The sequence below is a fragment of the Cervus canadensis genome, chromosome 21 (genome assembly GCF_019320065.1).
Source record: "Cervus canadensis isolate Bull #8, Minnesota chromosome 21, ASM1932006v1, whole genome shotgun sequence".
In the NCBI taxonomy this organism is placed as follows: domain Eukaryota; kingdom Metazoa; phylum Chordata; class Mammalia; order Artiodactyla; family Cervidae; genus Cervus; species Cervus canadensis.
The window spans coordinates 18,416,361-18,440,548 of NC_057406.1; the positions used below are offsets into that span (position 1 = coordinate 18,416,361).

The 24,188-nt window shown below is 38.9% G+C and overlaps 1 long non-coding RNA gene and 1 pseudogene across 1 annotated transcript; both read right to left on the reverse strand.

The window, feature by feature from the left end:
• The window catches only part of LOC122423132, a 92,784-nt pseudogene that overhangs the window by 12,863 nt on the left and 55,733 nt on the right, over positions 1 to 24,188 (reverse strand).
• LOC122423615 lies at positions 15,622 to 23,220 on the reverse strand. Its single transcript, XR_006264191.1, has 3 exons — positions 22,518 to 23,220; positions 21,466 to 21,589; positions 15,622 to 17,843 (listed from the first exon to the last, which is right to left on the reverse strand). It is a non-coding gene; the product is annotated as an uncharacterized LOC122423615 (long non-coding RNA).

Sequence of the window (24,188 nt, forward strand, 5' to 3'; positions counted from 1 at the left end):
ATAGCTTTTAATTATGTTGAGGTATGTTCCTTCTATTCCTGCTTTCTGGAGAGTTTTTATCATAAATGGATGTTGAATTTTGTCAAAGGCTTTCTCTGCATCTATTGAGATAATCATATGGTTTTTATCTTTCAATTTGTTAATGTGGTGTATTACATTGATTGATTTGCAGATAATTAAGAACCCTTGCATTCCTGGGATAAAGCCCACTTGGTCATGGTGTATGATTTTTTTTAATATGTTGTTGGATTCTGTTTGCTAGAATTTTGTTAAGGATTTTTGCATCTATGTTCATCAGTGATATTGGCCTGTAGTTTTCTTTTTTTGTGGCATCTTTGTCTGGTTTTGGAATTAGGGTGATGGTGGCCTCATAGAATGAGTTTGGAAGTTTACCTTCATCTGCAATTTTCTGGAAGAGTTTGAGTAAGATGGGTGTTAGCTCTTCTCTAAATTTTTGGTAGAATTCAGCTGTGAAGCCATCTGGTCCTGGGCTTTTGTTTGTTGGAAGATTTCTGATTACAGTTTTGATTTCCTTGCTTGTGATGGGTCTGTTAAGATCTTCTATTTATTCCTGATTCAGTTTTGGAAAGTTATACTTTTATAAGAATTTGTCCATTTCTTCCAAGTTGTCCATTTTATTGGCATAGAGCTGCTGGTAGTAGTCTCTTATGATCCTTTGTATTTCTGTGTTGTCTGTTGTGATCTCTCCATTTTCATTTCTAATTTTGTTAATTTAGTTCTTCTGTCTTTGTTTCTTAATGAGTCTTGCTAATGGTTTGTCAATTTGTTTATTTTTTCAAAAAACCAGCTTTTAGCTTTGTTAATTTTTGCTGTGGTCTCTTTAGTTTCTTTTGTATTTATTTCTGCCCTAATTTTTAAGATTTCTTTCCTTCTACTAATCCTGGGGTTCTTCATTTCTTCCTTCTCTAATTGCTTTAGGTGTAGAGTTAGGTTATTTATTTGACTTTTTTCTTGTTTCTTGAGGTAAGCCTATAATGCTATGAACCTTCCCCTTAGCACTGCTTTTACAGTGTCCCATAGGTTTTGGGTTGTTGTGTTTTCATTTTCATTCATTTCTATGCATATTTTGATTTCTTTTTTTATTTCTTCTATGATTTGTTGGTTATTCAGAAGCGTGTTATTTAGCCTCCATATGTTTGAATTTTTAACAATTTTTTTTCCTGTAATTGAGATCTAATCTTACTGCACTGTGGTCAGAAAAGATGACTGGAATGATTTCAATTTTTTAAAATTTATCAAGGCTAGATTTATGGCCCAGGATGTGATCTATTCTGGAGAAGGTTCCATGTGCACTTGAGAAAAAGGTGAAGTTGATTGTTTTGGGGTGAAATGTCCTATAGATATCAATTAAGTCTAGCTGTCCATTGTGTCATTAAAATTTGTGTTCCTTGTTTAATTTTCTGTTTAGTTGATCTATCCATAGTTGTGAGTGGGGTATTAAAGTCTCCCACTATTACTGTGTTACTATTAATTTCCTCTTTCATACTCGTTAGTGTTTGCCTTACATATTGCAGTGCTCCTATGTTGGGTGCATATATATTTATAATTGTTATATCTTCTTCTTGGATTGATCCTTTGATCATTATGTAGTGTCCTTCTTTGTCTCTTTTCACATCCTTTATTTGAAAGTCTATTTTATCTGATATGAGTATTGTGACTCCTGCTTTCTTTTGGTCTCCGTTTGTGTGAAATATTTTTTTCCAGCCCTTCACTTTTAGTCTGTATGTGTCTCTTGTTTTGAGGTGGGTCTCTTGTAGGCAGCGTATATAGGGGTCTTGTTTTTGTATCCATTCAGCCAGTCTTTGTCTTTTGGTTGAGGCATTCAACCCATTTACATTTAAGGTAATTATTGATAGGTGTGGTCCCATTGCCATTTACTTTGTTGTTTTGGGTTCATGTTTATACAGCCTTTCTGTGTTTCCTGTCTAGAGAAGATCCTTTAGCATTTGTTGAAGAGCTGGTTTGGTGGTGCTGAATTCTCTCAGCTTTTGCTTGTCTGTAAAGCTTTTGATTTCTCCTTCATATCTGAATGAGATCCTTGCTGGGTACAGTAATCTGGGCTGTAGGTTATTCTCTCTCATACTTTAAGTATGTCCTGCCATTCCCTTCTGGCCTGGAGGGTTTCTATTGATAGATTCAGCTGTTATCCTTATGGGAATCCCTTTGTGTGTTATTTGTTGTTTCTCCCTTGCTGCTTTTAATATTTGTTCTTTGTGTTTGATCTTTGTTAATTTGATTAATATGTGTTTTGGGGTGTTTCGCCTTGGGTTTATCCTGTTTGGAACTCTCTGGGTTTCTTGGACTTGGGTGGCTATTTCCTTCCCCATTTTAGGGAAGTTTTCAGCTATTATCTCCTCGAGTATTTTCTCATGGCCTTTCTTTTTGTCTTCTTCTTCTGGGACTCCTATGATTTGAATGTTGGGGTGTTTCACATTGTCCCAGAGGTCCCTGAGGTTGTCCTCATTTCTTTTGATTCCTTTTTTCTTTTTTTCCTCTCTGCTTCATTTATTTCCACCATTTTATCTTCTACCTCACTTATCCTATCTTCTGTCTCCGTTATTCTACTTTGGTTCCCTCCAGAGTGTTTTTGATCTCATTTATTGCATTATTCATTTTTAATTGACTCTTTTTTATTTCTTCTAGGTCTTTATTAAACATTTCTTCTCAATCTTTGTCTCCAGGCTATTTATCTGTAACTCCATTTTGTTTTCAAGATTTTGGATCATTTTTATTATCATTATTCTAAATTCTTTTTCAGGTAGATTCCCTATCTCCTCCTCTTTTGTTTGACTTGGTCGGCATTTTTCATGTTCCTTTACCTGTTGGGTATTTCTCTGCCTTTTCATCTTGTTTAGATTGCTGTGTCTGGAGTGGGCTTTCTGTATTCTGGAGGTCTATGGTTCCTTTCTATTGTGGAGGTTTTACCCAGTGGGTGGGGTTGGACGATTGGCTTGTCAAGGTTTCCTGGTTTGGGAATCTTGCGTCGGTGTTCTGGTGCGTGGAACTAGATTTTTTTCTCTCTGGAGTGCAATGGGGAGCCCAGTAATGAGTTTTGAGATGGGTCTATGTGTTAGGTGTGACTTTGGGCAGCCTGTATGTTGACGCTCAGAGCTATGTTCCTGCATTGCTGGAGAATTTGTGTGGTATGTCTTGCTCTGAAACTTACTGGTTCTTGGGTGGTGGTTGGTTTCAGTGTAGGTATGGAGGCTTTTGGATGGTCTCTTATTACTTAATGTTTCGTGTAGTCAGGAGTTTTCTGGTGTTCTCAGGTTTTGGGCTTAAGTCTCCTGCCTCTGGATTTCAGTTTTATTCTTCCAGTAGTCTCAAGACTTCTCCAACTAAACAGCACTGATAATAAAACTTCTAGGTTAATGGTGAAAAGATTCTTCCCCATGAGGGACACCCAGAGAGATTCAGAGTTACATGAAAGAGAGGAGAGGGAGGAGGGAGATAGAGATGAGCAGGAGGAGAAAAATGGGGACTCAAGAGGAGAGAGACAGATCTACGCAGTTGTCTGTTCCCAGAGTGTTCTCCGTAGCCCAGACACCCACAAAAATTCACAGAATTGGATTGGGAAGAGAAAGGGAAAGGAGGGAATAGAGGTGTTCTGAGGTAGAAAATGGAGAGTCAAAACTGGGAGAGAATAATCAACACACTCCTGAATAAAAATGGGAACTGAATATTGGCTTCTTAAATGTCCAAAATTTATATCACATACTGAAAAACAAAGATTAAAAATCTAGAGTAGAGGTTAGACTCTTAAAAATACAATATTAAAAAGAAAAACACAAAAAATTTTAGAAATATATATGAAGTTCAGTTTAAAAATAGGGCTTCTCTCTCTTTTTTTTTTTGGCAAGGTTATAGTGAAATGAAAATGAAAATTAAGAAGTAGTAGAGGAGTAATTGAGGACTTTAAAAGGAAATAAGAGAAAAAGAAAAAAAAAAGACAAGATAAAACAAAAAACATGAAAAAAAAACAAGAAAAAAATTTTTTTCCTAATTATAAAAATTGTAAAGATCTATGAAAATGAAAGTTAAGGAGTAATGGGGGAGTAATAGGGAATTTTAAAAGAAAATAAAAGAGAAAAAATAAAAAAGAAAAGAAAAAAATTTTTTTTAATTAAAAAAAAAAGTAAAAATATATTTAGGAATTTCTCTGGAGCTGTTGCGGTCAGTGTGGGTTCGGTTCAGTTTCAGATAGCTCCTCATTCCAGCTTACACTTCTCCATATCTACAGGCCCCTTCCGTTGTAGTCGGTGTTACCTACAGGGATTTTAATCTGTTGCACCAGTCCCTTCTGAAGTGGTTCCCTTTGTTTATTTGGCTTCTGTTTGCAGGTCTCTTCAGTGCCTAATTTCTGCCCTGACACAGGCGGGCGGAGGTGGCCTCTTATTCAGGTTCGCTAGTTTCGTTGCGCTGCGGGGAGGTGGGAGGGGTGCTGCTTTCCCCTCTATGCTGCTCAGGCTCCCGGCTGCTCTATATGGAGCGTGCCCCGTGATGCGCGCGGTTCCAGCCCTCGGGTGTTCCACAAAAGCATGGACTCAGCTGCGCCTGTGTTTTGTGCCTTCCCCGCCCGAGCAGCTCAGGCAGCCAGGGGCTTCACGGGCGCACTCTCCCTGGGTGCGGCGCGCCCACTCCCTTCCGTGGTCCCAGTCTCAGTTTCCGCCCGCACCAGTCGGGTGCGTGCGCCTTCTGCCCTCCGCGTCCCCAGCCCCAGTCCCCGCCCGCGCCGGTCGGGTGCCTGCGCCCTGTGTCTCACCGCGACCCTCCCAGCGGATGTCGACCATCCAGAATCTCAGGAAGTCTTTGGTTAGAAACTGGAGGCCTGTTTGCAGTGTGGCAGGGGATGCAGTCTTTGGGGCCGAGCCTGCCCCTTTCCCCTCCCCCCTGCCTCCAGCCTCCGGAGGGGCTGGGCCGGTCCGCAGCCTGCGAGCTCCTCTGAACTTGCTCAGTCCCTTTGTTCTGTGAAAGGCTGGCAGTGTGTTCGGGCCGGTTAATTTTCTCTCTTTTGCTGTCCCACAGTTTAAGTTGGTAACTCACAAAAGCTCCCTCCAATTGTCCTCAGGGCACTCAGGCCCAGTCCTTACCCTAAGCAATGCCATCTGCTCCTCTCCGTTCCGCCCCCACTTGCTGGTGGCAGATGTGGGCATCTGGGGGTACTTTTCTGCTGGGAGTTGCTTTTAGGCACGTAATCTGTGAGTTTTATTTATTGTTCCCCTCCCAGTCAGGTTGCCCTCTGAGATTGAAAAACTTCTCCCAGACCCACCAGTGCGAGGGTTTCCTGGTGTTTGGAAACTTCCTCTATTAAGACTCCCTTTTTATCTTTTATATTTTGTCCTACCTCCTTTTGAAGACAATGGGCTGCTTTTCTGGGCGCCTGGTGACCTCAGCTAGAGATCAGAAGTTGTTTTGTGAAGTTTGCTCTGCATTCAATTGTTCTTTTGGTGAATTTGTAGGTGATAAAGTAGTCTCGCCATCCTATTCCTCTGCTATCTTGGCTCCTCCTCCTCAACTTTCTACTTGTAAAGATGATGCTGGTTTATCACTGTGGCGAAGTCATTTTTTTAACCTTACCTCATAAAGTTTCTTATTATAATAGATTTGAGTTTATGAGCTTTTTTTAAATAAAATCTTTTAATCAAAATTACTTATTCTTTTGACAAATATTTGTTAACAGTTTGTGTTAGTCACTGTTCTAAGCACAGCGAATGCAGTCATGAACAAGAGTAGACAAACCCTTCTTAAATAGGGTTTCTTAAGTTCATGGTTATGTACACAGTGTTAAAAGAACAAGTAATATCACCAAAACAAAATACTGTGAACAGCTGTATTTTTCATGATTTAATACATTTTATGTATGAAATTTCTTCAGCCTTAAAAAGTTTAGTTTTTACATATGACCTAAGATTAAAAACATAAGTTTCTTCACCAAATATTCTCTATATTATCCCTATTAGCTTAGATAAATGTGATTCCTCTTCTGAGCTGTTCCTGAGGCTCTTTTCTAAGCCCTTCAATGTGGTGGATGAAGAGTTCCTATCCTCTAAAGAAAAGAGCTACAAATGAGGAACAAAGCCATGTTAAGTTGAGTCTTGTATTGTTAATAAGTATGTTAATACAGTTAGGAAACTTGATTCTATGGCACTCAGTTTTCTTGTCTGTTTCAGTTCACTTCAGTTCAGTTGCTCAGTTGTGTCGACTCTTTGCAACCCCATGGACTACAGCACACCAGTCCTCCCTGTCCATCACCAACTCCCAGAGTTTACTCAAATTCATGTCCTTTGAGTCAGTGATGCCATTCAACCATCTCATCCTCTGTTGCCCCCTTCTCCTCCCACCTTCAATCTTTTCCACATCAGGATCTTTTCAAACGAGTCAGTTCTTCGCATCAGGTCGCCAAAGTATTGGAGTTTCAGCTTCAACATCAGTCCTTCCAATGAACACACGGGACTGATCTCCTTTAGGATGGACTGGTTGGATCTCCTTGCAGTCCAAGGGACTCTCAAGAGTCTTCTCCAACACCACAGTTCAAAAGCATCAATTCTTCGGTGCTCAACTTTCTTTATAGTCCAACTCTCACATCCGTACATGACTACTGGAAAAACCATAGCTTTGACTAGATGGACCTTTGTAGGCAAAGTAATGTCTCTGCTTTTTAATATGCTATCTAGGTTGGTAACAACTTTTCTTCCAAGGAGCAAGCATTTTGTCTGTTTAATGGGCATAAATTACTTTGTGTCCTGGCTTTCTCATAGGAATATTGTAAAAGTCAAAAGAGAGGACTTACAGGGAAAAATTTGTTCTAACTTAAAAATGTTATTTTCTTACTGCTGTTTTGAATGACTCTTAAGTGATATATAAAGTAAGGAGTTGAAAGTATATTCCTTCTTGATTCCTTCAGGCTTGGATGGAAAAAAGAAAGTTTGAGATAAGAAGGGACTCAGCATTCAACTTAAAAATAGTGTGAGTTTTGATAAGGTATCTACAGCCTCCTTACTTGTAAAGTGATGAACTTCAGTTAGTTGCTTTCTTCTTTTCATTACATTAGGAAAGGCCTAAAGTATGACTGTGTGGATCATAATAAACTGTGGAAAATTCTGAAAGAGATGGGAATACCAGACCACCTGACCTGCCTCTTGAGAAATCTGTATGCAGGTCAGGAAGCAACAGTTAGAACTGGACATGGAATGACAGACTGTTTCCAAATAGGAAAAAGAATACGTCAAGACTGTATATTGTCACTCTGCTTATTTAACTTATATGCGGAGTACATCTTGAGAAATGCCGGGCTGTAGGAAGCACAAGCTGGGTTCAGTATTGCTGGGAGAAATATCAATAACTTCAGATATGCAGATGACACCACCCTTATGGCAGAAAGTGAAGAACTCAAGAGCCTCTTGATGAAAGTGAAAGAGGAGAGTGAAAAAGGTGGCTGAAAGCTCAACATTCAGAAAACTAAGATCATGGCATCTGGTCCCATCACTTGTTTGGAAATAGATGGGGAAACAGTGGAAACACTGTCAGACTTTATTTTTTTGGGCTCCAAAATCACTGCAGATGGTGATTGCAGCCATGAAATTAAAAGATGCTTACTCCTTGGAAGGACAGTTATGACCAACCTAGATAGCATATTAAAAAGCAGAGACATTACTTTGCCAACAAAGATCTGTCTGGGCAAAACTATGGTTTTTCCAGTAGTCATGTATGGACGTAAGAATTGGACTATAAAGAAAGCTGAGTGCCAAAGAATTGGCGCTTTTGAACTAAACTGTGGTGTTGGAGAAGACTTTTGAGAGTCCCTTGGACTGCAAGGAGATCCAACCAGTCCATCCTAAAGGAGATCAGTCCCGTGTGTTCATTGGAACGACTGATGTTGAAGCTGAAACTCCAATACTTTGGCTACCTGATGCGAAGAGCTGACTCATTGGAAAAGACCCTGATGCTGGGAAAGATTGAGGGCTGGAGCAGAAGGAGACGACAGAGGATGAGATGGCTGAATGGCATCACTGACTCAATGGAGATGAGTTTGATTAGACTCCGGGAGTTGGTTATAGACAGGGAGGCCTGGTGTGCTGCAGTTCATGGGGTCACAGAGTCGGACACGACTGAGCAACTGAACTGGGACTGGAAAGTATGAGAAATTTAGAGAAGATCAAGTGATACAGACAGGAATAAAGAAGGACAATCAAGGAGAAAAGGAGAAAGAGGTGATGGGAAAGGAAGTGAGGGATGGAGAATAAAGAAAAAGAAATTGGCACAAAATATATTAGCCCCACCTTCAATGAATGGGAAAATAGCCAAAAGGCAAGTGGAAAAACATAACAAAATACTGACTTAATTTTAATGCACAGACTTGTCATTTGCTGTGAAATACACTAAGTCGATGTATTATTGTTAATATTTTTTAGGGGATGGGAGGAATTGAGAGATTGTGATTGACACATGTACACTACTGACCTTATGTATAAAATAGGTAGCTAATGAGAAGATACTGTACAGCACAGGGAGCTCTACCTAATGCACAGTGGTGACCTGAGTGGGACAAAACCCAAAAGGGAGTGGATGTATTATTTGTGTGGCTTATTCATTTTGTTGTACAGTAGAAACTAATACAACATTATAAAGCAAGTATATAAATAAGTAAATGTTTGTTGTTCAGTTGTGTCCAACTCTTTGACCCCATGGACTGTAGCCCACCAGACTCCTCTGTCCATGGAATTCTCCAAGCAAGAATACTGGAGTGGTTGCCATTTCCTTCTCCAGGAAAAACAATTATACTCCAACAAAAGTTAATTTAAAAATACTTGTCTTATCTGAAGACTACAGGCAGCCAATATTGTTATCATTCTCTGAACGCTGTAGAGCTGTCAAGCAAGTCAGGCTTACTCAGCTCAACTAAAAGCAGTTTGACAACGGTGTCTTTCCTCCCAATTTCAGGAACCGTAGCCACCTGAGCACCACAGAGCTCCGAGGAGTGCACTATTTCTTCACTCACTGAGAAATTCACATTCCCTGAAAGAAAGAGTGTGTTGATCTGAGCTTAGAGGTCTCAGGGACCTCTGCACATCGTGTCCATTCTGGTGCTCTTGAAATCCCCAGAATCTACACAGTGTCCTAAGTTTTGTGAGCAATTCGAAAGCTTTTGTTGTTGTTCAATTGCTCAGTTGTGTCCAACTCCTTGTGATCTCGTGGACTGCAGCATGCCAGGCTCCCCTGTCCTAAACCATCTCACAGAGCTTTCTCAAACTCATGTCCATTGAGTCAGTGATGCCATCCAACCATTTCATCCTCTGTCATCCCGTTCTCCTCCTGCCTCCTATCTTTCCCAGCATCAGGGTCTTTTCCAAGGAGAAAAGCTTGCCCCTGATTTTAAGGAGCTGGCAGGTGCAAGGACGTGTATAGTATCCACTGAAGTCTTTGGCTTGTGGGGTCCAAAGAGGCAAACCCACTTTGAGGAACCTTCCTATTTTCACCATCTTTGAGTGGAGCGGTCTCTTCAGAGAACTCTCACTCACCTAGTGATTTGGCAGTAACCAACCAGAATACTGATTGCCTCCCATCTGCTCAGAGGCAGGAGGAATATTGGTCTTTCTCCACAGGACAGCCGTGAAGTCAGGAGAGGCTTCCAGCTGCACAGCCACCTGTAGCCCCTAGGGGGCAAAGCGACACCAGAGAGAGATGTTTAGAAAGGTAATAAGATGACACATGGGATGGGCAAGGGAGAGAGCCTGGAGTGAATCTGAGGTGTTAAAAAGAGACAGATGGACTTCAAAGAGTAGCATTGACATAAACAGACTGCATGTATAAGATGAATTACAAGCTCTGCCTACAAAGGTCCATATAGTCAAAGCTATGGTTTTTCCAGTAGTCATGTACAGATGTGACAGGCTGGGTGCCAAAGAATTGATGCTTTTTTTTTTTTAGAATTGATGATTTTGAACTGTGGTGTTGGAGAAGACTCTTGAGAGTTCCTTGGACTGCAAGGAGATAGGACCAATCAATCCTAAAGTAAATGAATCCTGAATATTTTACTGGAAGGACTGATGCTGAAGCTGAAGCTCCAATACTTTGGCTCCCTGATGCGAAGAGCCTACTCATTTGAAAAGACTGTGATGCTAGGAAAGATTGAAGGCAGGAGGAGAAGAGGACGACAGAGAACGATATGGTTGGATGGCCTCCCCCACTCAATGGATATGATTTTGAGCAAACTCAGGGAGGTGGTGAAGGACAGGGAAGCCTGGTGGGCTGCAGTCCATGGGGTCACAAAGAATCAGACACGACTGAGTGACTCAATGACTAAATGGGAAGCTGCTGCATAGCACAGGGAGTTCATCTCAGTGCTCTGTGTTGACCTAGAGGGGTGGGATTGTGGGTGGGATGGGGTGGAGGCTCAAGAGGAGGGGATATATGTGAACATAGAGCTGATTGAGGGCAGAAGGGAAGGGGACGACAGAGGATGAGATGGTTGGATGACATCACTGACTCAGTGGACATGACTTCACTATTTCTCCAGGAGATAGTGAAGGACAGGGAAGGCTGGTGTGCTGCAGTCCTTGGAGTTGCAAAGAGTCAGACAGGACTTAGCAACTGAACAACAACATATTTACATTAAAAGTTTGCATCAACTTCATATCAAACATAGATATTTGTAAATATGTTTAATGTAAATATGTATTATGTTTATTAATTTTTTTTGTACCAGTAATGGAGGAACAAGGAAAGTGAAAATAGCATGTTGTCCTGAGGAAATTTAGGTACTGGCTTAGACTCATGAGAATTCTCCCAGCTACCTTTGTAGTGATAGTCCATTTGGAAATTCCTCTTTCAATTTTTTCCTTCCTTCATTTTTTTATCCACACACTCATCTGTTAAATTTAAAACATTATTCATTTATGGTAAACTTTTATGCATATAAGCACTTCTATGATATAAGTGCCTCTTGTCCTCAATATGGTTTGGTTGCAGGACATAAACGATGCCATAAAGAAGAATTATATTACATATGGTTAAATGCAATGTGTGTTAGAGGAAACGTACAAAGTAAGTCATAGGAATTTAGAGGAAGACTTAGAAAATCCAAATAATGGGATTGAACAGTGCTGACTCTTGTCATTTTTGGACTCTCGACCTAGGTTATAATAAAACATTTTTTTTGTAAGCTTGAGAAATGAAAGAAGATCTAGAGTGTGTCAGCTTTAGTTTCACAGCCAATGTTTTATATATTTTTGAAAAAAAAAAAAAAAAAAAGCTACTTATGCCCCTTAACCTAGGACCTGATTATTAGTGGCATGGTAATATATGTAATTGGAGTCATGGGTTACTTCAGTGATCTGGAAGAGATGTTATGGGCAAAAAGCAATTTTAAATTCATGCTTAATTTGGGAATGTCCTTACCCAAATATACTTGGGAAGGTGGTTTAAAACCGTGGCCTTGAGTGTGAAGGCTTCTTTGAGGATCACAGAGTAGGGCATCGTGAACTCCAAGAAGAAGGGCTGGAAGGCTTGGAGAGAGGCAGTCAAGAGAGACACCAAGTCCAGTGTCACTGGACAGACACAGGACCCCTGCCTTCCACTCAGTGATGGTATCAGGGACTGTTACTCACTCCTACTTCAGTTACACCCAAGGAGCTACAGAGGACGGCCATATGATGAACAAAAAGCAAGCAAGTGAGCTGGTTATTTCTAAGATGGTAACTGGGCTTCCCAGGTGGCTCACTGTTAAAGAATCCAGCTGAGTGACTGAGCACTCATGCACAAGATGGTAACTTATGAGTGTGACCCAATATCATACTTTTGAGTCCTCTTAAAAGAGTTAGGGGCTTCCCAGGTGGCTCAGCTGGCAAAGAATCCACCTGCGATATGGAAGACCTGGGTTTGATCCCTGAGTTGGGACAATCCCCTGGAGAAGGGAAAGGCTACCCACTCCAGTATTCTGGCCTGGAGAATCCCATGGACTATACAGTCCATGGGGTCTCAAAGAGTCAGACAGGACTGCGCAACTTTCACTTTCACTTTCAAAAGAATTATAGAAATTAACACTATAATCAAAAAAAGATGGAAAAATAAAAGGCATTTCAGTGATTCAGCTTCCCCCAACATGGTCATGCCTTCCACAAATCTGTACAACCATTAGAAATCTGACAATAGGGACTCCCTTGTTGGTCCATTGTTAAGACTCTGAGCTCCCAGTGCAGTGGCCCAGGTTTGATCCCTGATCAGGGAACTGGATCTTGTATGCTACAACTAAGACTTGGGGCAGCCAAATAAATAAAATAAAATAAAATAAATCTGACTGTAGACTTGAAATTGTCATTGAGCTTCCCTCTTTAAAATACTATTTGACAACTTTATAATTCTAAAAGTGGTTTATTCCACTTGCTTGTAGGATTGCTTCAGGTTTGCTCTTCAATACGGCATCTGTGCTTGGTGTTAAATCCGCCCGCAATGCAGAAGACCCGAGTTCGATTCCTAAGTTGGGAAGATCCACTGGAGATGGATCAGCTACCCTATCCTGTATTCCTGGGCTTCCCTTGTGGCTCAGCTGATAAAGACTCTGCCTGCAATGGGGGAGACCTGGCTTCAATCCCTGGGTTGGGAAGATATCCTAGAGAAGAGAAAGGCTACCCACTCTAGTATTCTGGCCTGGAAAATTCCATAATTAGTCACTTCTTTTATTTTCTAGAAGTGCCAGGAATACATACATATCTACAATTGATGAATTGGTATAGTTAGACCAGAGTTTTATAAATTAGCCTAGTCCTGTTTTGAAATGACAGATAATTAGAGAAATGGTTGGAAATAATGAAGTCATGTTTTTACATCTATAGCAAATGTGGTTGAGTGGAAGTTATTCACTTTATTACCACCAAGTCCTAGATCCAGGCTTCTGGGAAATAACTTCTCACGGTCGTAGTCATTGGCTTTGAATGGATCTCTCCCATTACCACAGTATCTTCCTCAGTGGCAAGGGCCACTTTGAATATTACAGTGGGAAGAAGAATATGCTGCTTTGAGAAAGTTATTTCCATACACTGTGACATATATGAATAATGCAGCTAAATATCTAGTTTTTCTGCTAAAATTAAAATGTTAAAACAGTTGCACTGGAAACCATGTTCAGCCACTCATTTTCTGAATGGATAGAATCTTTGTCAAAAGTAGAAATGACTGGACTTCTCTGATGGCACAGTGAATAGGAATCCGCCTGCCAGTGCAGGGGACATGGGTTCTGAGGTCCCTGGTTTGGGAAGATTCCACATGCCGAGGGGCAACTAAGCCTGTGGGCCACAACTCCTGAGCCCGAGTACTATAACTACTGAAGCCCGTGTGCCTAGAGCCTGTGGCCTGCAACAAGAGAAGCTACCACAATGAAAAGTAGCCCCCCACCCACCGCAATCCAGTACAGCCAAAAACTTTTTTAAAAAGTAGAAATGACAAAATCCTGGAGAAAGTGTAACCTAGTGTAGGAGAGACTGGAAGGAAAGTGAATGTCACTCAGTCATTTGCGACCCCATGGACTGTCCAGTCCATGGGATTCTCTGGGCAAGAATACTGGAGTGGGTAGCCAGTCCCTTCTCCAGGGGATCTTAACAACTCACGGATCGAGCTCAGGTCTCCCGCATTGCAGGTGGATTCTTTACCAGTTGAGCCACCAGAGAATGGTGTATATTTTGGGAGTGAGGGTAGTTGGGGAGGGCCTCCAAAAACAGGAGAACTTTCACATTAGACAGAAGCAGGAACCCTAAGCTGCCCTTTAGGCAAGATATCTCCAGCTGTAAGAAGAGTCATTTCAATTATCAATGACAAGAGCTGAACAATGCCAGCGTTATTAGTAGAGAGATTCTTGCAGTGTTTTTCTTTCTATAGGTCCATAAAAGCAAATTTAATGTTTTGACTTATCTGTTTTTAATGTGAAAAAAGGCAAGAAATGGAACAGTATAAACTTCTGAACTAGAAAGGGATGAAAGGGAACATTCCCTATCCAGTATGTGTATATATATATATACATATTTTTTTTTTTTTTTTTTGATGGGGCAAAGGAAAATCAGGACACAAGAATCATAGCATTTGCTTGGAGTTGAAGTGGCAGGAAATAAAAATCTTAACAACTAGTAGCAGAGGTTCTTTGGTCTGCATTTTCTTAGAACATGAATACAAATAGATTCAGAGTTAAGGCTGGTAACAAAGTGTTCCCTTCTTAAGTGAACTTATTTTCAGAAACAACTGTTGAAGGACTGATAAATGAGGAGACTGTACAGAAATTGTTTATCCTTCCCTCGTGGATTTTTTTCTGCATTTATACAGTTTCATTTTCTGGGTTTTTCTTTGCCATGGCCACTGACTTCTTAACTTGGCCTCCGACTTTCTTTTTAATGTTCTTTCCTCAGAGTTTTCTAGGGTCTCAGTTCTCTACTCAGGATCTGCCAGTCTGCAAGACCAGTTTATCTTGAAGGTACAGTAGGGCTTCCCTGGTGACTCAATGGTAAAGAATCTGCCTGCCAATACAGGAGACTTGGGTTCGATTCCTGGTTTGCAAACAAGTTGGATACAACTTAACTACTAAACAACAACAACAAATAGGAAATAGAGTGACCATACTTCATTTATAGTGTTTAGTTGCTAAGTTGCCTCCAACTCTTTACGACCCCATAGACTGCAGCACGACAAGCTTCCCTGTCCTCCACTATTTCCCGGAGTTTGCTCAAAGTCATGTCTGATTGAGTCAGTGATGCCTTCCAACCATCATTTAACTTAAAAGTTATTTCTCTTTCTTTGATAGTATTCCCTTTGCTTAAAGGGTCTTTTTTCTCTCATACACTTGCTAAAATGCTCTTCATTCCATATGATACATCTCCTATATGAAAAAACATCCAGACTTCTCAGAATTATTCTCTTCTGATGTGCACTTCATCCACTTGCTATAGGAATAATTGTATTTTATCTTATTGTTTATTTTTTTTTTTGCTTATTGAATGACAGCATAATGTCCAATGCAGTCAAAAGAAGTGGCTCCTGCCGTGGCTGTATTTATTTTACCTGGATGATAGAAACTTATAGGATCAGGATGGAATGGGATATTTGAGCTTTAAGTTGGTGAATACCTTTAAGTCTGTGTCCTGGAAAGAAAATAATTACCAAATCAAACACAAATATTTAAATATTATATAAAAACCCCACTTTGTGTTAAAAATTGTAATACCTAATAAGTGAATTACATTATTGTTTTACATAACCAAGAAGAGTTCAAAATACTCAGTGCAGCAGTGGAACAATAAAATTTTTCCAAATTTTTTCCCTTGTATTCTTTTGCATAGCAAAGCTGAATATTGTAAAGGTTAAGTTATAAAGCCACAGAGCATGTTAAAAGGAGCACAGCCATGTGAACATACATTCATAATCAGCCGTGTGTCCTGCCTTGGCTCTGTTACAATGAGCTGTGTTCCTTAAGCAAGTCCCTTAATCTCTTTATGTTCCTGTTTCCTCTGGAGAAAAGCAACGATCCAGACTGGGTACTTTCTAGTATTTTTTATTTATATAGTGTTCTATTAATCCTAAATAATTCACAAGGCAGACTATTAATGGATATATGGGCTTTATTGTCCCCTAAGTTCCCCCCTTTTTATTTTTTCATAATTGGTGGTGAGTGTAGATAGTTTGGTGAAAAAGGTCCTGACCAAATGAGTTTGTTTAGTTTGAACAATTTTAGTTGAAAGGCATTGGTATAATATGCATGTAACCATTAGGACAATTATTAGTGTTATAATTCCAAATCTAATACTATGTATAATGCTTTGTAACCATCCTCGAGGGTCTAGGCCAGATAATTGATCAGCTAATTGTTCAGCTAAAGTTTCCAAATTAGTGGAAGAGGGCAGACTTTTAGAAAAGGTTTCAAAGATTTCTTTCTGTAATAATTGTACATTCAGGGAGGCTTATCATGTATGTTTTGTAAATGAAATTTGATCCGTTCCCAGTTGTAGGCACTATGATTAAATTGAACAGGAGTAATACAAAATCGAGTAGACCTCCAATAACATTTTAGTATCATTTGTTTTTGTAAATCTGTTAATTGATCTCCAATCCATTTGATGGCTCTTTTTAGTTCCTGTATTTCATCTTGAATTTCCTCATCTATCTGAGCCTGAGTGGCCCACATAGTATGAGCATCGTTAGTCCAATTTTGGATAAAACTATGTGTTTGAATTGAAGTTTGTAAAGCAACACCGGCGACAGCAGCAGTGGTGCAAATAGCCATTAATCCCAAAATGCTAAGAATCAGCCATCCGATGAATCATTTAGATCATCAGAGTAATTTAGTAAGTAACCTGGAAGTGAGCCCGGCCATGGGGCCTTCTTCCCAGGGCTGTTGGAGATTTACTGGTAACCATAAATTATGTCAAGATCAAAGAAGCAAAAGGGATTCATTTCTTAAGGAAATAGAAGAGTTAAGACAGGTATATAATTTGCAATTTATACAAGTTACAGAACGTAAAATCTTATTGAATTGTAAGTTTCCTATAGCTATAACAAAAGGAAGGGGAACACAAGCTTGTGTGAAATATGACTGATTATAATGAAAGGAATAATGACTGGAACTGCGACTAGTCTCTGTGAAATATCCAGTCCAAGTTATAAGTTCTTTCGGTGCTCGCGGCAAGCTTCCAAATGTCTCATTGTTTAGGCCCAATCCGTTTATTGAGGACGATTTGAGGGCCAGGGGGTGCCATTCCACCGTCAAGCCAACCAAGAAGTCCTTTGTTATGGTAATATTCCATCGTAATATTGGTAATCTTCCATGCTATTTGAGTAGCATAATCATATATAGTGCTGTTAATATCATCTGAACAGTCAGATAACCACATACCATGGGGTCCCCAATCAACAATGGTGTTATTGGCCACAAACGTTAATTTTCCTGATTTGGCTTGACACCTGTCCCAATGAACAGGAATATACTTTAAGTTCTTATAAGTAAACCCTTTGCATAATGTTTTTTGTCCTTTCCCTAGAGTTTCAGTAGTGTTGACGTGGTTCTCATAAGAAGAAAGGGCAGTAAATAATCCAAGCAACGTCCGAAAGTCCCTTTTTGGAGGCGGGACAAAAGCCCAAGTTTGTCGGCTAACATTTATGCATAATTCTGCTGGGCCCATGCATAAAGGAAGGATTTCATAACCTAGAGAAATACTAATTAGTCTCCCTTCCTTCTCAGGGTGTGAGGGCCCTTTCATGCTCCAGGGAGAAGGCACATGTATGGAATCATTGGTTGATACGATCGGTCCCTTTTCTGTCTATTCTACAATCTGTAATAAAGGTGGGTTTGGTATATAAGCCCAGTAAGTATGATTCATTAATTCAGCTTGAGCAGGGGAAGGAAAAGCAAGCAAAGCAAGCATAGCAACAAAAATATTTTCTGGATTCCGAGGCATTGCCTGCCTGTTGAGAAACCAGATATTCAGCTTGATTAGTAAGGGTTTTTATCTGTCCCCAAGAGGGGAGATCATAAGATTGATGCCGTTGAGGGTGGTGCTTTCTGGAGATCTTTAGAGTCGCCATGGCTTGTATTGGAATTTCTTCCTCCTGGGGTTTTTGCTGTTTCGTCTCTAGCTGGAATGCTGGGGGCCCCCTTAGGTTGAATCTTCCGAAGAGGAAGCCATGTGAGTTCGTTGGATCCATCTGGAGAAATACAAGCTTACACCTTTCCCTGTAGGATTAGTTTCCCAGATTTCCATTGATTAGTTAACCCGTTAACTAATGGACAGCAAAAAAGAAGAGTCTTTCAGTTTCTTGAAATGGTTTTCTGCTCTTGTCAAGAAATCTCCCTGTAGTAAGTTTAAAAAATTTAAAACAAATAAAGCTGTATTAACAATAGTCACAGGTTTAGAGAATAGCTTATTTTGAAATCTAGTAAAGTCTGTTTTAGATAAGGAAGATAGTAGTGTTCCTGTGTATTCCTCCTTTTTTAAAATAATTTTTTTTTATTTGTAGTTTCAGTGTGTGATGTGCTTGTTTGATTATATATTGTGCTTGTGGGTTAAAAGGAATACCTGTAACATGTTTAATAGAAAATGATTGTAAAAATTGTTTGAAATAACTTGAAGTATAGGCAAGGCCATTGTCTGTTTTTATAGAACTAGGAATTTTTATTATAGCAAAACAAGCTAATAGGTGAGTTATAACGTGTTGTGTAGCTTCACCGCCAAGAGGTGTGACCCAGATAAAAGAAGAATTTGTGTTGATACAGAAGTATAGGAGAAGAAGGAGAAAGTTCAGGGCAATGAGTTATATCTATTTGTCATAATTTATTAGGTTATAATCTCTGAGGATTAATACCTTGTGTAATGGGTTGAAGATGTAGGGGTCTACAAGTAGAGCAATTATTAATAATTTTTTTTTTTTTTTTTTTTTTAGCCTGGCGGTATGGGTATGGTGTAGAGAGCCAGCATTGTTGTGTAACAGAGCATGCTGTTTTTCCGGAGTAGCAAAGGAAACAAGTTTATCAGCCTGTTCATTACCATGAGTCATAGGACCTGGAAGACAGGAATGTGCTCGATTATGTGTAATATAAACGGGAGAAATGTGGTTTTTAATAATGGATTGCAGTTCGAAAAAAAAGTTGTTGAATAATAGGTTGATTGGAGTTTATGGTGGAAGTTTCTATATTTTTTAATACAAAAACTGAATATGAGGAATCAGAGACTATATTAATGGGGTAGGGATGTAGGCAAATAACTTGAATAAGGGTATATAATTTGTTTTGTTGAGCAGAATGGAATTTAGTGTAAAAGACTTTATCCTCTTTGAAAAGACCAGAATGAGCCTTTGGCATTTTTAGTCTCATCTATGTAGAAAACTTTAGCTTGAGTTATAGGCTGTGGGCTGATGATGTGGGAAATAATAAATTCAGTATTTTTGAAGAAACTTCATAGCTTGTTAGAGGGATAATGAAATGAAAATTTCCCAAAATATTCTAGAAAAGCTATTTGGAAATCAGTAGAAGTTTGCAATGTATTCTCAAATTGAGATTTATTAATAGGTATTACATTTTTATGGGGATGGGAGCCAATTAGAGTTTAGTACTATTTCTTCTATTGATAATGATTAGAATAATTAAATCAAGGTAGGACATAAGTGACTTTATTTCTCTAAAATGGGTATAGATCCATTTTATTGGGTGTTCTTGTTGGGCAAGAAGTCTCATGGGAGAATGAAGAGAGGCCAGTACAAATAACTTTTAAGGTAAATCTACTCTAATGAGGGTAAGAAAATGTCTTTGTAGTTTGTTTTGCACTAAATAGAGTTTCTCTTGTACCTCTTGAGAAAGTGATTGAGGGCTATTTAGATTAGGATCTCCTTTCAAAGTATTAAATAGATTAATTAGTTGATAATTAGCAATGCCCAAAGAGGGCCTAATCTAACTTATATCGCCTAAAAGTTTTTGAAAATCATTCAAGGTTGATAATTTATCAGTATGAATCTGTGTTAGTTGAGAAGTAATGTGTTGTTTATTAATAATAAACCCTAAGTAATGGTAAGGTATAGAGGTTTAGATTTTTTTCAGGGGCAATGATTAATCCAAAGTTGTTTAAACATTGTTGAGCTATATCAAACGTGTGTTGAGTTTTTAAAACAGATGGAGCTGAAAACAATATATCATCTATATAATGAATAACAAGAAAGTCAGGAAATTGTTTTCTCATAGGCTCAAGGGTTTTAGTTACATAGTACTGACACATGGTGAGAGAATTTATCATTTTTTTGAGGCAGTACAGTCTATTAATATCGTTTATGAGGCCCGATGTGATTAGGAAAAGGGAGGGAGAAAGCGAATTTTTCTCAGTCTAAAGGGTGTAGAGGTATATTAAAAAAGCAATCTTGTAAATCAATAATAATAATGTGTCAGTCTTGAGGAATAGTGGTAGGTGATGGGATCTCTGGTTGAAATGTACCCATAGGTTTCATAGATGCATTAACTTTTCTAAGGTCTGTTAAGAGACGCCATTTGTTATATTTCTTTTTTATAACAAAAATAGGAGCATTCCAAGGAGAGCAAGATTTCTCAATATGTTTTAATTCTAATTGTGTATCTATAAGTTCTTTAGCAGCCTGTAATTTTTCTTTTGTAAGGGGCCATTGCTCTGTCCAAATAGGCTTGTCATTCTTTCAAATTATTTTAATAATTGTTTTGTTTGTTAAATGAGCAGTGGCCCCTAGGAAAAATGTGGAATGTATATCTGAGTTTGTCATTGCATAAGTAAATCCCTTTTTATTAGATTAAGGGGTGTATGTATCACAGAAGGTTGTAATGTAGCAGGCTGGCCTTCTGGTGCCTCATAAGGATAAATTTGAATACTTTGATAAACTTCTTGTATTTTGGTTTGAGGAACTCCTGTAATTAGGCAAGAAATTTTCTGTATAGGCCAAGATTTGGGCCATAAGTGTTTGGAAATAATAGTGATGTCAGATCCAGTATCAAAGAGACCAGAAAATCTTTTATCATTTATTTTGATATTTATATTTGTTTGGGTATATTCAGATACCAATGATGTCCATAAGGATTGTTTTTGATTTGTATTACTTGATCCATCTGTCTGTATATCATGAGAGGAGTTAATAGCAGTATAAGGTAAAAGAAGTAATTGAGCAATTTTGTCCCCCTTTTTGAATTGCTATATAATCTGAGATGACATCATAATTTGAATTTTTCCTTTATAATATGAATCAATTACTCCAGGGTGAACAGTAATTCCTTTAGAAGTCAAACTAGATTGACCAAGTAAAAGGCCGAAAGTTTGTGGAGGTAAGGGTCCAAAAAGTCCGGTAGGTATTTTAGAAGGGATTGTTTGAGGGAAAAAGAGAAAATCATTTAGGGCTGATATATTGATGGCAGTACTGCTGGATGTTGAAGATTTGAGGGAAAAGATGGAGTTTGTCCCTGATTTTTGTTGAAGGGGACCCGAGGAGTCCCCTGTTTGAAGTTTCCTGAAATAAGTTTTCTTTCAACATCCTATTTAGATTGGCAACCTTTAGCCCAATGCATCTCTTTATGGCAGCGAGGGCAAAGTTTTGGAAACCTTTTATTATTTTTAGTTTTTTCTGTATATTTCTTAGGGCAATCTCTTATATGGGTCTTATCCCCACGTGTAAAATACCTTTCATTTCTCTTTTTATAAAAGCTGCAGCCATTGTTTCAGCTAACATTTGCATTTTCTATGTCTTAGATCCCAGATTGTCAAACCTTCAAATAATCAATAACAGTCCCAGTCTCACATATTGGAGTGATAGCACTTTAACATTCTTGATTTGCATTCTCATATGGAAGCAGTTTTCCTAGTTGTATATTGGCTTCCTTTCCAATCACAATATGGGAAATAGCAGTTTCTAGTCTAGCTAGAAAATCAGCATAGGTTTCATTAGGTCCTTGTAATATCTTAGTATAAGTACCTGTATGTTCTCCTTGAGGAGTAATTTGATCCCAGGCTTCAAGGGTAACTTCTTTCAATTATTCATGCAATAAAGGAGGGCATAGCATTTGAGCTTCTATTGCCTCAAAGAACAGAGAAAGCTTCTGTCATAGATATCAAAAAGGGGGTAGAAAGAGTATTTGTCTCATTAGTTTAAATGGAACTTTACATATATTTTCAATTAGTTGTTGAGAATAGGTAAAAAGAATACCTCAATGTTGTAAGAGTTCTATTAGGCCCTTTCTCAAGACATTCATCCAGAGATAACTTTGGCACAAGATTAACCAGGGAGAACAGGTTCCAGATAATGTCTCTGGGCAAGATATATTGTTGCTGTGCAATCAGGGGTACAAGTCTTGATATACAAGTTCTTAGGCAAGATTTGTTACAATTATAATCATTAACATAGAGCCTAAGAAAAGCATTTCCACGAGTAAGACATTGTGCTGTGTGATCATTAGTTCTGGACCTAAAGAAAGGTCAGTTTTCTGGCAAGATACATTGTTGCACAAGGCTTAAGGAAAGCATGAGGGAGAATGTTTGTTTCCTCTTTATAGGGCCCTGGACTGTCTGCTTAAGCTTCCAGTCTTTCATTTCCTCATGCTTTTAGGAGAATACAGTTGTCAGGGAAAGGGGTTGAGAAAACATTTTGTAACCTCTTCCTGCTGGGAAGGGGCATAGGCCTTAAATTGTTGAGGCAATATATTCTCCTCATCTTTATATAGAGGGTCTCTGATCTAGGGGCCCTGAGTAATGGCTAGAGGAGGCAGTGGAAACTGCAGGAGCATGAGTAATCATTTGTAACTTAAATGCCTAAGCCATTTAGGTATAAAAATTATTATATAATTACAGATATAAAAAGCAATCAGCAAGAATAAGATGACTATTAGTCAAGATAGTTTCCCACCATTTGGAGATAAGCCTCTATTTGCTGATGTGAAACCAAACGTCCCTGAAATTTAAACCAATGGTGAAGTAAAGTAGAGAAATGATGGGGCTTTCCAGCCATTTGACCCATTTCTTAGTACTTACCGACCTCAATAGGTCCCGACCTCAATAGGTCCTGAGTCACACCGTCCGAAATGCCACGTGTACCAGGTCCTCGTTCGGGCGCCACTTGTTGCGGTCCTTTAATGGACTGGAACCTGGTGGTCCGGAGTCGATGATAAAAACCACTACAGTATTGTAAAGTAATTCGTCTCCAACTAATAAAAATAAATGAAAAAAATTAAAAAAAAAAAAGAAAGCAAAAGAGAGAAAGAGGCTAGTATTCCTTGGGTTACACAGAGAACCAATAAAGCCCTAATACAAGGCTTGTACTGCTCACGGAGGCACAGGGCGTCCTCTCGAAGAGGTCTTGAAAGCCTGGGCAGGAAAGTGAGCTTGGCAGGTTTCTACGCTCCAGAGAATTAGCCAGAGGGAGAGAGAGAAAGAAAGAATGACACGGGGACCCAAGTCTCTAGTGGAACAAGGGTATTTTATTAGCAGAAATGCAGGCTTATATATCTTTAGTAAAATGATTGCTCAGCCATTACAAAGGATGAAATCCCATCAATTGCAACAAAATGGATAGTCTAATACATACAAGGTCGCTGATGCTGAAAAGAGTCATTGAAGGGAGCTACTGAAAGGAATCCAAGCAGGTACCCTTTCCCATGATCTCAGTCCTGAGAACTACATGCAGCTCTACTCATTTCCGGAATAGGGACTGATAAGGAACAGAGAATCCTTGAGAAATGACACACAAAGGAAGAAAAGTGCAACATACTGGATTCCTTAAAGTTGAACGTCCCCTGACAATTCATATAACTAGGTCCTTCCCACACTCCCAGTGTTGCACCAGAATGGTGACAAGTGTAGGAAGAAGGTATTAAGAGCATTTCAGTTACTAGACCCTGTGACTCTCTGGGAATTTGAAGATGAAACAAACCATTCTTACATAGAACCCCGAGAAAACATTTTCTGAGACAGGCAGATAACTGTGTAAGTGCCAAAATTAATTTGATTTTATATGTTAGGGAGCAAACTCCTATGAAGTGCGTTCTTTAGTGTAGTTCCATAAGTTTTCTTTCTTTTTTACCTCATAGTCTTAATATTACAAGTTTTAGTATTGTCCCTTGAAATCACTGCTATAATTTGCTAAATCATTTCACTATACTTAGACATTTAGATTTATTTCTATTACATTAAATTATGGAGCATTTAACATTTTATTTGTACTTATTTTTCCTTCTTTGGGGTTATGTCTGTGCTAATTTTTAAGGAATAGAAATGTTAAATCAAAAAGAATGTGCATTTTAAAGTTTATGTACATGATCACACAATTTGTGATAAGTTGAAACTTGACTAAAATTATTTTGATTTCCAGGCAAGTGGTTTTTTATTTGTATCCAGTGGACACTGCACATTCTTATTTATTGCCAGTATGTTTATTCCTACACCAGCTTTCTGGGGTGCTCTGCTTAGGAATGGAAAAATAGGTTAAGAGTATTAAGACAATATTAAAAATCTCTTTAGAAAAGTATTGGTGGTGATTTGGTTGCTAAGTCATGTCCGACTCTTGTTAACCCACAGACTGTAGCCCGCCAGGCTCCTCTGTCCATAAGATTCTCCAGGCAAGAATACTGGAGTGGGTTGCCATTTCCTTCTCCAGGAGAAATACAAAAAGCATTACATGCTCATTACAGGAATTAGAGAAACAAT